Here is a 16,577-nt window from a genome sequence, read left to right as displayed (position 1 = left end):
TAAGTCCAATAAAAGCAAGTATTTAAAATAAACCAGTTAATTAGAAAATAGGTTCATTAATTGGATACAATTATGTGGGCAGAGCTGAGAGATCTATCTAGCTAGAAATATTCGACGGAATATCAAAAACGAGGAATATGTATAAGGAACTTGAATTCGTCAGTATATTTACGGTATATTTCTGAGGGTGGGACGGTATATTTCGATAAATCGGTCACACTGAACATCACATCCCTGGCATTTTAATTTCTGAAAACTGCGCGTGTTTTTGTTATTTCCTTAAAGTAGGAAAAGTTATGTATGTAGAACTTTTGCTCGGACGGACATGTTTTGTTCGCATTCCTCATTATACTCTTAGTTAAACGGACAGGTCCATTGATGGTACGGACCGTAAGGTTATCGTCTTTTATCTCGGAATCTGTATAATTTTCTTTCATGATGTTGATCGATGATCCCGAGTCAGCGATACACCTTAATATTCTTTTATTAATGGTAATGTTTATATAGGGTCCTCCTCGGTTTCTTCCGAGGCGGCTTGATGAAAATTTACGTCCATCTTCGTTTGGCCACTCTGGCTCTCCCTCCCTCTTTTAGTAGGTTGGTTGGGTCCACTCCCACTAGCTTGGTTTTGAGATATTTGCTGATTGAATGGATTCTGAGCCCTACCTTGATTCAAGGAATTTTTGAACTCATTGTATAATCCAGGATTTTGGGTTGGATTTTGTTCCAGATGAACTCTGAGTTTGATTGTGATAGTTAGTAGTATTATAATTTGGATAATATTTTCCAACATTCTTTCGATTTGATTGAGACGATTTCGATTGATCTTTCTTCTTACCTTAATCTGTTGCACTAGCTTCGTACAATCCTTCTTCTTGTGCTGCCTTCTTAAGATTAGACAATGTGGTAATATCTTTTCTTGCTAAGGTCATGAACATTCTGTCAGGAAGTTTTCGAGTAATGACATCTTTAATTGTGTTGTTCAAAGCGTTTTTATAAATGACATTATTTTCTGGTATGTTTTCTAAGCTTAGCTTATGGTTTATTAATAATGCTTTTATCTCTAATTCTTCTATAAACTTACGAAGACTGCCGTTGAATCTGGTGGTGTATAGTTGTCGTAAGAGTTCTTCATATGGTGTGTGATTTTTGAACTCGTTGATCAGCGCCGTCTTCAGTTCGAGCCACGTGTTGGGTTGTATCATTTGCGATATGCGCTGTGCCTCTCCTGACAGTTGGATCTCGGTCGCTCCAAATAGGATCCTTTGTTGGCGAAGATCTTCAGTTGGATATAATCCGCATACATATTCGATTCGTTTGATAAATGAGCTTAGCTGTCCAGATGAACCGTCATAGGCAGGTATTTGTCTGATCGACAGCAGTGCCTGGTTCAAGTGGATTCCGCTCAATGATAGTGGTGGTAACGCAATGTTGTTGGTGTTGATTGGGTTTTGTTTTGTTTTCAGTAGTTTTTAACTTTATTTTGGTTCACTTGTAAGTTTTTTGATTTTGTATTTAGTGTTTCACTGTTCTTGGTGGATCACTATCTTCGCTTACTTCAGTTCACTTAATTTTAGTTTTGCAAATCGTATGTGCTCGTAACACATAGGTTCTTTGGCGGATTTCACGATTTTATTAACGATTCCGGGATTACGTGATCACAGTAATTAGAAATTACACAAGCTGACCATTACCGAAATATAGGAGTTAATTTTAAACGAAATCCTACCGACTGCGTCAGTTAAATATCCGCAACTCGAAATTTAGTTTTTAAAAAAGATTTTATTTTTACTACTTAATTTCTTTATGTCACAAGATTGGTTGAATTCCCCGACTTAACTTTACGTCTGCTTGTCTCAAACGGAACTGATATCTCTGCTGCTGGCTAGTTTCCATGAGCCCTTCTCTTGGAACTCCCGACTCTGGCTTCGGGCGTTGCTTTCCTCGGCTGCATCTTCGTGTCGGTGGCGTACGTGCCTGGATCGATATTTGGGGATGCGTCGGCTTTGATGAAAGGCATCCACTGCTGGTGATCGGTGTTGCATTACATGACGGAGCTAGGAATGTGATACTCCTTGGTTTTATGTCTAGCTTTGATTGGTCCTCATGAGTGGCGTGATTCTAAATAATCGATTTCTCGAGAGTGGCGTGATTCTAATGTTGATGAAACAATGTGGTCCATTGTTTATATTATGGGGGGCCCTAGCTTGGAGTATGGGAAGAAACAGTTATTGATTCTTGAGTCGGGTCCTGTTACTTGTGTGGATGGGGTGGATGAATTGTACATAAACATAATGTGTATGGGATGTGGGGAATTATGGATATGTCACTATATGTATGTATGCGAGATCGTGCACATACTGCCATCTCGCTCTAACCAACGAAGTTCTTGCGGGCCAGCAACTAGAGGCTTGAGTGCGCAGTTGGCTGATGAAATCGAATGAAAATTTCTGGATTGTGGTTTGTTTGGTAAGTGCCAATTTGATTGTTGATTTGGGGAAAGGTTAGTCTGCGGGTGATGATTACCAGAGCAATGAGCAAATTAAGGGCAACGGATGAAATGGATGAGGACAACGTTGAGATGGGAAAAGTGGAAAGAGAAACCGCGCAAGGTGAAGACTCAAATATGGAGGGGGCCGGGCCCGGCACATCAAAAGAAGCCCAATCACATGGCGTTGTTAACGTTATGATGGAGATGTGGCGCCAAATGCAAGAAGGTCAGCGGGCCAATGCAATGCAAATGCAGCAGTTCCAAATGAAAGTTCTGCGGATGAATCAAATTCAAATGGAAAAAACTAATATACTTCTGCGATCCCTTGGTATTAGTGGAAGGACAACTGGCGAGCCAGGACCACAAGCAACTACGGCTGAGCCCTCAGTGATATCAGACGCAGTCTCATCACCAAGGCAACCGGTTCCTTCTCAGGAAACGCAAAGAAAATTGTACGATCTACCGGAGTTTAATGGTGCTCCCGGAGAGTGGCCAATGTTCAACGAAGCTTTCACTATGACCACTGCAGAGTACGGATACAGTGACAGGCTAGGGAGACCGTTGAATGTTTGCTTATTCACAGTTCTAACGTTTCAAATATTTTAGAGACCCTTAAACAAAATTTTGGTAGACCGGAGAAACTCGTAAAAAGCCAGATTAGTCGCGTTAGAGAATTTCCGAGCATTCGCGAAGGGAGATTGGAACAATTAGTAGAGTTCAAAATGAAGGTACAAAACTTGGCTTCATTCTTAGAAGCAGCTAACGCACATCAGCAGTTAAAAAACCCAACATTAATGGAGGAGTTAATCTTAAAGTTGCCAGTGCAACAGAGACTGGAGTGGGCACGCCATTCCAAGCAACTAGGAGATGAAAAATCGATCAGTCATTTAAGTCTATGGCTTCAGGGATTGGCCGAAGAAGTGCAAGACGCAGGATTGGTTGACGATCAGGCGACGTTCAAGCCAAAGAAGGAAAAGTCGAGACTATTCCATGCAAACGACATCGGACTTGTAACCATGAAGGCGTGCTCCGCCTGCAATGGGAAACACGACTTGGAAAACTGTAACTCATTTGCCCAGTTAGAACTTGAAAAAAAAATGGCAGCATGTAAGGGAAAGAAAATTATGCTTCAATTGCCTAAAGTACGGCCATCGTAGTCAAAAATGTAGACGACATCACCAATGTGGACTTGATGGATGTGCCAAACGCATTCACCGTTTGCTCCATGCAGAATCAGTTAATCAACCAGGCGAGGAAGTAAAGTTCACAGGAACAGCAACGCATGAGGCTAGCTCAATGATTTTGTTTAAGATATTGCCTTTTAATCTTCATGCTAAAAATAAAATAGTGAGGTGCCACGCCTTTTTGGATGTAGGTTCTGCAGTAACCCTTATAAATGAAAGCCTGGCAGACGAGTTAGGATTACATGGGCCCAAAGAAAGTCTGACATTGCAATGGTTTGGAGAAAAGACATCAACGGAATTGGTCAGCCTATTTAATATTGGAATATCTGATGAACGTGGAGGCAAGGTCTATGCACTAAACGGAGTAAGGACTATTAAGGATTTACGGCTGCCGAAGCAATCCGTAAACATGTCTGAGCTAAGTTCGCAATACCCACACATAAAGAGTATTCCTGTGAAAGGCTATAGAAATGCTAGACCTGAAATACTAATCGGACTAGATAACCTACATTTGATAGCTCCAAAGCAAATGAGATCTATGGGATACGTTGGGCCAGCCATTGCATTAACCAATCTGGGATGGGTTGCGTATGGAAAATGTCGCGGAGAATCAGGACCCATGAGTAATGTAAAGGCCGTACATCTGGTTAAACACAATGACGAGCACATTGAACAGTTGGTGCGAGACTACATCACGAATTCGGAAATGGATGTGCGGATTGTGAAGAACCACGTAGAAGGTCGAGAAACTGAGAGATCGAACCGATTGCTATCAACCACGACAAAACGTATTGGTGACCGTTTTGAAACGGGATTACTATGGAAAGTGGATGACGTCGTCTTGCCTGACAGCAAGAAAATGGCAATAAAGAGACAATTGTCTTTGGAAAGAAAATGTATACATGATCCAGAGTACTACAGAAAATATTGCGACCTGATGGAAGCATACGAAGAAAAGTCATACATTCGGCATATCACAAGCAATGAACTGGAAGTGGACAAGAAAAAAGAATGGTTCCTGCCTCATTTTGGGGTTTTAAATCCTAACAAGCCCGGCAAGTTGAGAATTGTTTTCGACGCGGCTGCAGAAGTCGATGGAGTGTCGTTAAACTCCATGCTCATGACTGGCCCCGACGGGTATCAATCCTTAACGGACATTCTTATGAGGTTCAGACAGAAACCGATTGGAGTCTGTGCTGACATAGCAGAAATGTTCCACCAAGTCATAATACGAAAGGAGGATCGATGTGCCCAACGCATACTATGGAGGAAGAATCCAGGCGACGAGATGAAGGAGTATGAAATGCAGGTCATGACCTTTGGAGCCAAATGTTCACCGGCCTCTGCTCAATATGTGAAAAATAGAAACGCACTTGAATTTAAGGAATCGTATCCAGATGCGGTGAATGTCATTATTAAAAACCATTATGTGGACGATTTGGTGCATTGTTTTTCATCCGAAGAATCGGCTGTGAGAGTCGTGAAGGAGATAGTTGACATTCACAAAAAGGGAGGATTCGAGCTGAGAAAGTTTGTATCCAATTCGAAATTCTTCAACAAGGTTTTTGGTAACGAACAAGTAGCTGAACCCATAACTCTTGATAGGGATGAATCTTTGCATTATCAAAAGGTCCTGGGAATGTACTGGTGTACACGCAGCGACGAATTTGTACACGCATCAATCTTTTCAGAATCAAGAATACCGTCTAAGCGAGAAGTATTGCGAGTGGTTATGTCTGTGTTTGACCCATTTGGAATTCTAGCCGAATATTCCCTGATCGCTAAACTGCTTCTGCAGTCAATATGGCAAAAGCGAACAGAGTGGGACCAGCCAATTGAGGGCGACGATATAAAGCAATGGAAATGTTGGTTGCGCAGCCTAAGCCAAGCATGCAAGATAAGGATACCCCGATGTTACGCTGAAGAGTTCTTTGGGGAACCAATTGAACTACACATATTTTGCGATGCGAGTGAGTCAGCTTATGCAGCAGTTGGATACTGGCGCATACGTACGAAATCTGGATGGAAGTCCGCATTTATAATGGGAAAGACCAAGTGTGCCCCAATGAAACTATCGACCATACCCAGGCTCGAGCTACAGGCGGCAGTGCTAGGAACTCGTCTCAGGAAATGTATTCTTGAGGGTCACGACGTCAACCCCAAATGTGTCCACATGTGGTCCGATTCCAAGACTGTCTTAGCATGGATTAAATCAGATCACAGAAAATATAAGCCATATGTAGGACACAGAATTGACGAGATACTTGAAGCCACAAGCTTGGAAGATTGACATTGGGTGCCTACTAAGGATAACCCGGCAGACTTTGGCACCAAACTCAGATCTGGAACTCGAGAAACCTCCTGATTGAGAGGCCCTCAATTCCTTCAAGAGGACGCAAGTCAATGGAACCTAGGAACTTCAGACGTTGGTGACACGGAACTGGAACTAAGAAGCAAGTTTACGTTATCAATCAATGAGATGTCTTCAGATGGATCTGTCAATATCGTATTCAGGGAGTTGCTGGAAAGGTTCTCTTCATTTACAAGGCTGATGCGAGTTGTCGCTTGGGTCTACAGGATGTGTGATCGTAAGATCAAACGAAAGGTCTACCTTGATGTAGCTGAAATTGAAGAAGCTGTACTCATAGTGATCCGCAATGTACAGGATGTTGCATTTCATGATGAGCGGGTGGCGCTATTGACTGGACAGTGCATCGAAAAGAACAGCAAGCTGTGGAAGTTGTCTCCGATCATAGACGGAAGAGGAGTGATCCGAATGAATGGGCGTATTAATAACGCATGTTCGGTTGGAGAAGAAAACAGGCGTCCAATATTAATGCCCCAAGAGCATCACGTTACAAAATTGATCGTGCGACATTATCACGAGCTATGGAAACACCAGAATGAAAACACAATTATAGCAGAAATACGCAGAAAGTACTACAGACCACACTGCCGACAGGAGGTTCGCCGTGCAGCTAGAAATTGTATGACTTGTAAAATCCAGAGAGCTTCACCAAAAATGCCATTAATGGGACAACTTCCTAAGGACAGACTCTCTCCGTACGTACGCCCATTCTCATATGTTGGAATCGACTATATGGGACCGTTTCTGATTGTAAGAGGAAGGAGTACCGAGAAACGCTGGATATGCATATTTACATGCCTTACAATAAGAGCAATTCATTTGGAAATTGCCAGGGACCTGACAACAGATACGTGTCTTCGAGTATTGCATAACTTCATGGCGCGGCGCGAAAGACCAGTAAGAATCCGATCTGACAATGGTACCAATTTGGTGGGAGCTGAGCGTGAATTGAAAAGAGAATTACAGGACATCGATCACATTAGAATAGCGAACGAGTTGTCAACCAAGCAGATCGAATGGCTGTTTAATTGCCCGCTAAACCCCCATGCAGGTGGGTGCTGGGAAAGATTGGTACGCAGTGTGAAGAGGGCCATAGGACACGCGCTGCATGACAAAAACCTGAAAGAAGACATACTGTATAGCCTAATGTGTAACGCTGAAAACATAGTAAATTCCAGACCGCTTACACACATTGCTCTGGATAACCCCACAGACGATCCGATAACCCCTAATCACTTTCTTTTAGGTTCTCCCAATTCTAGCCAGACGCCACATCCACAAGAGGAGAAGTACCAGCCAACTCGAAAGGAATGGCGCATCGCTCAGCAGATCTCACACTCATTATGGAACAAGTGGCTCAATGAGTACCTACCAGACCTATGCAGACGGACAAAGTGGCATCACCCAGTGCCACCACTCGCTGAAATGGACATTGTTCTTATCTGTGATAAGAACCTTCATCGATCTCAATGGAAAAAGGGAGTTATTCTAGCAGTCACGCCTGGACGCGACGGACAGGTTCGCTCAGCCACTGTAAAGACGACGGCTGGAGTTCTACACCGCCCAACCTGTATGCTGGCAAAGCTAGACATATTGTGAATCACGAGCGTGCTTGATTCACGGTGGTGGGGATGTTGTCGAGAAAAATGAGCTTATATATACTTAGTTTTAAGCAAGGGCACAGATACCCTACATAAAGAAAAAAGAGAGAAGAAAAATGGCCACACTATGAAAAGACAAGAAGGTCACATTAGTTTGAGTAGTCGAAGAAAGAGCGGGGAGAAAAGACGAAGCGTGCGTAGATATATTACCTACATATAAGACTAAATGTATTAACCTCCTTTTGCAAATAGGAAATAAAACGCAACCAACGCCTAAGTACCTATGAAGATAAGCGATTGTGTTTTATCCGCAATTCTCACGTTCCTGGACTCAACATCTTTTATTTCGCTTCTGGTGGCCAATGGCGCTAGAGTTTTTGGAGTTTGTACGAAGACGGGCAGAGACTCGTGGTGCAAGCACTGAAGTATACTGGACATTGGAGAAGCGTCGGAACCCACAAGGAGACGGTCATCTCGCTCGTGGGTGGATAATAAACATTGCAGAACACGGAGGCCAACGTGGGTGCGCACGTCAGGCAGCTGAAAAAAGCGCACATTTATATGTATGTATGCGAGATCGTGCACATACTGCCATCTCGCTCTAACCAACGAAGTTCTTGCGGGCCAGCAACTAGAGGCTTGAGTGCGCAGTTGGCTGATGAAATCGAGTGAAAATTTCTGGATTGTGGTTTGTTTGTTAAGTGCCAATTTGATTGTTGATTTGGGGAAAGGTTAGTCTGCGGGTGATGATTACCAGAGCAATGAGCAAATTAAGGGCAACGGATGAAATGAATGAGGACAACGTTGAGATGGGAAAAGTGGAAAGAGAAACCGCGCAAGGTGAAGACTCAAATATGGAGGGGGCCGGGCCCGGCACATCAAAAGAAGCCCAATCACATGGCGTTGTTAACGTTATGATGGAGATGTGGCGCCAAATGCAAGAAGGTCAGCGGGCCAATGCAATGCAAATGCAGCAGTTCCAAATGAAAGTTCTGCGGATGAATCAAATTCAAATGGAAAAAACTAATATACTTCTGCGATCCCTTGGTATTAGTGGAAGGACAACTGGCGAGCCAGGACCACAATCAACTACGGCTGAGCCCTCAGTGATATCAGACGCAGTCTCATCACCAAGGCAACCGGTTCCTTCTCAGGAAACGCAAAGAAAATTGTACGATCTACCGGAGTTTAATGGTGCTCCCGGAGAGTGGCCAATGTTCAACGAAGCTTTCACTATGACCACTGCAGAGTACGGATACAGTGACAGGCTAGGGAGACCGTTGAATGTTTGCTTATTCACAGTTCTAACGTTTCAAATATTTTAGAGACCCTTAAACAAAATTTTGGTAGACCGGAGAAACTCGTAAAAAGCCAGATTAGTCGCGTTAGAGAATTTCCGAGCATTCGCGAAGGGAGATTGGAACAATTAGTAGAGTTCAAAATGAAGGTACAAAACTTGGCTTCATTCTTAGAAGCAGCTAACGCACATCAGCAGTTAAAAAACCCAACATTAATGGAGGAGTTAATCTTAAAGTTGCCAGTGCAACAGAGACTGGAGTGGGCACGCCATTCCAAGCAACTAGGAGATGAAAAATCGATCAGTCATTTAAGTCTATGGCTTCAGGGATTGGCCGAAGAAGTGCAAGACGCAGGATTGGTTGACGATCAGGCGACGTTCAAGCCAAAGAAGGAAAAGTCGAGACTATTCCATGCAAACGACATCGGACTTGTAACCATGAAGGCGTGCTCCGCCTGCAATGGGAAACACGACTTGGAAAACTGTAACTCATTTGCCCAGTTAGAACTTGAAAAAAAATGGCAGCATGTAAGGGAAAGAAAATTATGCTTCAATTGCCTAAAGTACGGCCATCGTAGTCAAAAATGTAGACGACATCACCAATGTGGACTTGATGGATGTGCCAAACGCATTCACCGTTTGCTCCATGCAGAATCAGTTAATCAACCAGGCGAGGAAGTAAAGTTCACAGGAACAGCAACGCATGAGGCTAGCTCAATGATTTTGTTTAAGATATTGCCTGTTAATCTTCATGCTAAAAATAAAATAGTGAGGTGCCACGCCTTTTTGGATGAAGGTTCTGCAGTAACCCTTATAAATGAAAGCCTGGCAGACGAGTTAGGATTACATGGGCCCAAAGAAAGTCTGACATTGCAATGGTTTGGAGAAAAGACATCAACGGAATTGGTCAGCCTATTTAATATTGGAATATCTGATGAACGTGGAGGCAAGGTCTATGCACTAAACGGAGTAAGGACTATTAAGGATTTACGGCTGCCGAAGCAATCCGTAAACATGTCTGAGCTAAGTTCGCAATACCCACACATAAAGAGTATTCCTGTGAAAGGCTATAGAAATGCTAGACCTGAAATACTAATCGGACTAGATAACCTACATTTGATAGCTCCAAAGCAAATGAGATCTATGGGATACGTTGGGCCAGCCATTGCATTAACCAATCTGGGATGGGTTGCGTATGGAAAATGTCGCGGAGAATCAGGACCCATGAGTAATGTAAAGGCCGTACATCTGGTTAAACACAATGACGAGCACATTGAACAGTTGGTGCGAGACTACATCACGAATTCGGAAATGGATGTGCGGATTGTGAAGAACCACGTAGAAGGTCGAGAAACTGAGAGATCGAACCGATTGCTATCAACCACGACAAAACGTATTGGTGACCGTTTTGAAACGGGATTACTATGGAAAGTGGATGACGTCGTCTTGCCTGACAGCAAGAAAATGGCAATAAAGAGACAATTGTCTTTGGAAAGAAAATGTATACATGATCCAGAGTACTACAGAAAATATTGCGACCTGATGGAAGCATACGAAGAAAAGTCATACATTCGGCATATCACAAGCAATGAACTGGAAGTGGACAAGAAAAAAGAATGGTTCCTGCCTCATTTTGGGGTTTTAAATCCTAACAAGCCCGGCAAGTTGAGAATTGTTTTCGACGCGGCTGCAGAAGTCGATGGAGTGTCGTTAAACTCCATGCTCATGACTGGCCCCGACGGGTATCAATCCTTAACGGACATTCTTATGAGGTTCAGACAGAAACCGATTGGAGTCTGTGCTGACATAGCAGAAATGTTCCACCAAGTCATAATACGAAAGGAGGATCGATGTGCCCAACGCATACTATGGAGGAAGAATCCAGGCGACGAGATGAAGGAGTATGAAATGCAGGTCATGACCTTTGGAGCCAAATGTTCACCGGCCTCTGCTCAATATGTGAAAAATAGAAACGCACTTGAATTTAAGGAATCGTATCCAGATGCGGTGAATGTCATTATTAAAAACCATTATGTGGACGATTTGGTGCATTGTTTTTCATCCGAAGAATCGGCTGTGAGAGTCGTGAAGGAGATAGTTGACATTCACAAAAAGGGAGGATTCGAGCTGAGAAAGTTTGTATCCAATTCGAAATTCTTCAACAAGGTTTTTGGTAACGAACAAGTAGCTGAACCCATAACTCTTGATAGGGATGAATCTTTGCATTATCAAAAGGTCCTGGGAATGTACTGGTGTACACGCAGCGACGAATTTGTACACGCATCAATCTTTTCAGAATCAAGAATACCGTCTAAGCGAGAAGTATTGCGAGTGGTTATGTCTGTGTTTGACCCATTTGGAATTCTAGCCGAATATTCCCTGATCGCTAAACTGCTTCTGCAGTCAATATGGCAAAAGCGAACAGAGTGGGACCAGCCAATTGAGGGCGACGATATAAAGCAATGGAAATGTTGGTTGCGCAGCCTAAGCCAAGCATGCAAGATAAGGATACCCCGATGTTACGCTGAAGAGTTCTTTGGGGAACCAATTGAACTACACATATTTTGCGATGCGAGTGAGTCAGCTTATGCAGCAGTTGGATACTGGCGCATACGTACGAAATCTGGATGGAAGTCCGCATTTATAATGGGAAAGACCAAGTGTGCCCCAATGAAACTATCGACCATACCCAGGCTCGAGCTACAGGCGGCAGTGCTAGGAACTCGTCTCAGGAAATGTATTCTTGAGGGTCACGACGTCAACCCCAAATGTGTCCACATGTGGTCCGATTCCAAGACTGTCTTAGCATGGATTAAATCAGATCACAGAAAATATAAGCCATATGTAGGACACAGAATTGACGAGATACTTGAAGCCACAAGCTTGGAAGATTGACATTGGGTGCCTACTAAGGATAACCCGGCAGACTTTGGCACCAAACTCAGATCTGGAACTCGAGAAACCTCCTGATTGAGAGGCCCTCAATTCCTTCAAGAGGACGCAAGTCAATGGAACCTAGGAACTTCAGACGTTGGTGACACGGAACTGGAACTAAGAAGCAAGTTTACGTTACCAATCAATGAGATGTCTTCAGATGGATCTGTCAATATCGTATTCAGGGAGTTGCTGGAAAGGTTCTCTTCATTTACAAGGCTGATGCGAGTTGTCGCTTGGGTCTACAGGATGTGTGATCGTAAGATCAAACGAAAGGTCTACCTTGATGTAGCTGAAATTGAAGAAGCTGTACTCATAGTGATCCGCAATGTACAGGATGTTGCATTTCATGATGAGCGGGTTGCGCTATTGACTGGACAGTGCATCGAAAAGAACAGCAAGCTGTGGAAGTTGTCTCCGATCATAGACGGAAGAGGAGTGATCCGAATGAATGGGCGTATTAATAACGCATGTTCGGTTGGAGAAGAAAACAGGCGTCCAATATTAATGCCCCAAGGGCATCACGTTACAAAATTGATCGTGCGACATTATCACGAGCTATGGAAACACCAGAATGAAAACACAATTATAGCAGAAATACGCAGAAAGTACTACAGACCACACTGCCGACAGGAGGTTCGCCGTGCAGCTAGAAATTGTATGACTTGTAAAATCCAGAGAGCTTCACCAAAAATGCCATTAATGGGACAACTTCCTAAGGACAGACTCTCTCCGTACGTACGCCCATTCTCATATGTTGGAATCGACTATATGGGACCGTTTCTGATTGTAAGAGGAAGGAGTACCGAGAAACGCTGGATATGCATATTTACATGCCTTACAATAAGAGCAATTCATTTGGAAATTGCCAGGGACCTGACAACAGATACGTGTCTTCGAGTATTGCATAACTTCATGGCGCGGCGCGGAAGACCAGTAAGAATCCGATCTGACAATGGTACCAATTTGGTGGGAGCTGAGCGTGAATTGAAAAGAGAATTACAGGACATCGATCACATTAGAATAGCGAACGAGTTGTCAACCAAGCAGATCGAATGGCTGTTTAATTGCCCGCTAAACCCCCATGCAGGTGGGTGCTGGGAAAGATTGGTACGCAGTGTGAAGAGGGCCATAGGGACAGCGCTGCATGACAAAAACCTGAAAGAAGACATACTGTATAGCCTAATGTGTAACGCTGAAAACATAGTAAATTCCAGACCGCTTACACACATTGCTCTGGATAACCCCACAGACGATCCGATAACCCCTAATCACTTTCTTTTAGGTTCTCCCAATTCTAGCCAGACGCCACATCCACAAGAGGAGAAGTACCAGCCAACTCGAAAGGAATGGCGCATCGCTCAGCAGATCTCACACTCATTATGGAACAAGTGGCTCAATGAGTACCTACCAGACCTATGCAGACGGACAAAGTGGCATCACCCAGTGCCACCACTCGCTGAAATGGACATTGTTCTTATCTGTGATAAGAACCTTCATCGATCTCAATGGAAAAAGGGAGTTATTCTAGCAGTCACGCCTGGACGCGACGGACAGGTTCGCTCAGCCACTGTAAAGACGACGGCTGGAGTTCTACACCGCCCAACCTGTATGCTGGCAAAGCTAGACATATTGTGAATCACGAGCGTGCTTGATTCACGGTGGTGGGGATGTTGTCGAGAAAAATTAGCTTATATATACTTAGTTTTAAGCAAGGGCACAGATACCCTACATAAAGAAAAAAGAGAGAAGAAAAATGGCCACACTATGAAAAGACAAGAAGGTCACATTAGTTTGAGCAGTCGAAGAAAGAGCGGGGAGAAAAGACGAAGCGTGCGTAGATATATTACCTACATATAAGACTAAATGTATTAACCTCCTTTTGCAAATAGGAAATAAAACGCAACCAACGCCTAAGTACCTATGAAGATAAGCGATTGTGTTTTATCCGCAATTCTCACGTTCCTGGACTCAACAGTTAATGTTGCGTCCAAATAGTCTGTATGTGTCGATATGTATGTATTTATGTGTTTTTAGTTATATTTATGCAATTACTAATAAAATGCATGCAATCAAGCTCTACTATATGTATATCATACGTCTGTGCCTAGAATTGAAGGCGATGTGCAATGTTTTCAGCACAAGACACCTCAAAGAGAGATCTGAATGTCTTTTGCTCAGCCTTCAATTTTCTGCACAAATACCTCTGATTCCTCTTTTGGATCTTTGAATCCAACTGCTACTTTCCTGTCTTTATCGCAGGGCATCTGTTGACGCCCCTTAATAGAATATAGGATTAAATTACTTTATAAAGGTTAACAATTTGAATATTTGAATTAATATGTAAATATTACTAAAATTATGAATTAATTTGAAGTTGGCGCGTTACATTATGTACATATAAAGAAGCGCAATCGATAGTATCAATAGTATCGAGCCAAAACGATCTGAATTATGATCACTAGATTTAAGAGACATACCGAAATAAAACGAACGAGCAAGGAACTACATCGAGCGGATTAAGGAAGGTCTTAATTGTGTAGACGGATTCCACTGGAAAACTGTTGGAGGGACTTAGCTCGTACATTTGGCGCCCGAGCAGGGACCTTTGGAGAAGGTTCAATTACCGGATGGAGTTCACGACTGGAACTCAATAAATATTTCACCCTGAGTCTGGCTGACGGCGAGTGCGACAGCGGCTTCGGTATCGAATTGTGAGTGTGAACTGCTTTGAGCATCTAATATTTCTTGCAGGCATGTTTATTTCCAATTCGATGTGTGTGAATAATCTTAAAACAATACAATTGTTTTAGTGTCAAGTGGTCGCGGCCTTGAGACTTCTGCGCTTTAATTGTTCTGTAAGCGGGGTCTCGTGTAGAAAGCAGATTACAATTACAGTTAGCTTGAGCGCTTAGGTATCTGCATACACACATACAGCCTATTGCGTGCACTGCTATACGTTGAAGCAAGGCACATACATACTTGCATATATATGCAGTTACAAGCCGGCACCTAAAGAACAGTAATTGCTATTTGACATTGATTTAACTTTGTAGTCGTTTCTTCTTTGCCTGCCGGTTCGTTGGGGCGCAAGTACACATTTTGGTACAGTGGCGCACAGTGGTCAATTGTTGATCAATTATTGAATTGGGCAGTGTAGTGAAAATTTAAAGTTAGCCGCTTATTGAATAGAGTGGCTAAACTTGGTACCGTGTTACTTACTCATGCCAATATTGAGTATTTTTTATTGTTAAATTGTCAAGGGTAACACCGGTGTAAATAGTCAGTGCAAATGGCACCTAGAAAGGGTAAAGATGCGGAGGTGCTCACTTCTCGAACGGCGTTAATGAATTCCTTTGTCCGTAACAAGGTCTATATCGAAAAAAAATAGCGACTCCATGGCGGCTGCGGAGCTGGAAGCCAGGTTAAGTCTAATTGAGACAAACTTTAATCAATTCTGCAACATTCAGGCTTTAATTGAACACGATAGCGATGACGCCAGCGAATATGAAAGCCGCTATGAAGCTGAGGAGGTTTATTGCGAATTAAAGGCCAAGTTACTAAGCTGTCTTGGAAGTAGGGGACGGCGGCAGTCCAATGTAGGTGATCTTCTAAATAGCACACAGGTGTCTCGTTCATCGAGACTTCCCAAGCTAAAGCTGCCTGAGCTCGCTGGAAAGTTTACGGAAGGGACCAGCTGGTACAACACCTTTGCTACTCTAAAAGAATCAGACTCTGAATTGGATGAGTTGTCTAAATTTATTCATTTGAGATCATCGTTAGGAGCTGGACCGTTAAGTGCGATTGAGGGTTTGGAATTAATAGGGCCTAATTATCGCAAGGCACTACGATTATTGAAAGATCGCTATGAAAATAAGGCAATTATTCTGCAATCACATGTACAGGAGCTATTCAACTTAAGGCGGCTAAAAAGACCCGACTCAGAGGGACTGAGAGTGCTGGTAGACAATGTAAATGCCCGAAGTAGCACTCAAGTCGTTAAGCGACGATAAGGAGATTCTGGATGCAGTAATTTTCCATCTGATTCGCACAAAGCTTGATGAAGATACAATGGATAGGTGGGAAGTTCAGTGGGATTGCCAAAAGTTACCGTCGTGGTCATTGTTATCGCAGTTTCTGATAAACAGAGGAGTCAATATGGCAAATAGGGAAGTTCGGCGAGGCAATGGAGCCAGTGGTAAAGGTGAGATGAAAAATGCGACCTTAGCTGCAACAATAGGCAGCAATGGCTGCTACGTTTGTCCTGGGACCCATGGATTGAAAGGGTGTCAAAGGTTTAACGAACTATCACCAGTACAACGTTACCATGAGGCGAAGAAGCATTCGCTGTGCCTGATTTGTTTTAGCAAGCGACATACAACTAGAAACTGTAATGGTCCGCGATGTAGGATTTGCATCAAGCCGCATCATGAACTTCTGCATCGAGAGATACCTATTGTTGCCAATGAGCCGGGGCTCAAAGGGCAGGAGTTGCAAGAGCCAAAGTCACTGCATAGCTCCCTATTGTCTAGATCATCCACCAACTTTCTTGCGACCGCTGTAGTTCAAATCAAAGCTATAGACGGAGCATATCGCAATTGCAGGTGCGTGTTAGATTCCGGTAGTCAATTAAATTTTCTGACGGCTAGGATAGTCTCGGCCCTGGGCATAGAAATGCGCGACTCAGTCATACAACTCAGTG

At 43.2% G+C, this 16,577-nt stretch overlaps 3 long non-coding RNA genes across 3 annotated transcripts; 2 read left to right on the top strand and 1 right to left on the bottom strand.

Moving 5' to 3' along the window:
- Positions 1 to 5,365: 5,365 nt before the first annotated feature.
- Positions 5,366 to 13,005, bottom strand: LOC117192787. The gene is made up of 2 exons (XR_004474444.1): positions 11,972 to 13,005; positions 5,366 to 7,854 (listed from the first exon to the last, which is right to left on the bottom strand). It is a non-coding gene; the product is annotated as an uncharacterized LOC117192787 (long non-coding RNA).
- Positions 7,805 to 7,937, top strand: LOC117192786. Its single transcript, XR_004474443.1, has 2 exons — positions 7,805 to 7,837; positions 7,897 to 7,937. It is a non-coding gene; the product is annotated as an uncharacterized LOC117192786 (long non-coding RNA).
- A 16-nt stretch (positions 13,006 to 13,021) lies between the features above and the next one.
- LOC117192785 lies at positions 13,022 to 13,808 on the top strand. The gene is made up of 2 exons (XR_004474442.1): positions 13,022 to 13,708; positions 13,768 to 13,808. It is a non-coding gene; the product is annotated as an uncharacterized LOC117192785 (long non-coding RNA).
- The last annotated feature ends 2,769 nt before the right edge of the window (positions 13,809 to 16,577 follow it).

This window comes from Drosophila miranda, assembly GCF_003369915.1.
Source record: "Drosophila miranda strain MSH22 chromosome Y unlocalized genomic scaffold, D.miranda_PacBio2.1 Contig_Y2_pilon, whole genome shotgun sequence".
NCBI lineage: Eukaryota > Metazoa > Arthropoda > Insecta > Diptera > Drosophilidae > Drosophila > Drosophila miranda.
The sequence above is the reverse complement of the archived record's forward strand: the minus strand, read 5'-3'. Positions and strand labels throughout refer to the sequence as shown.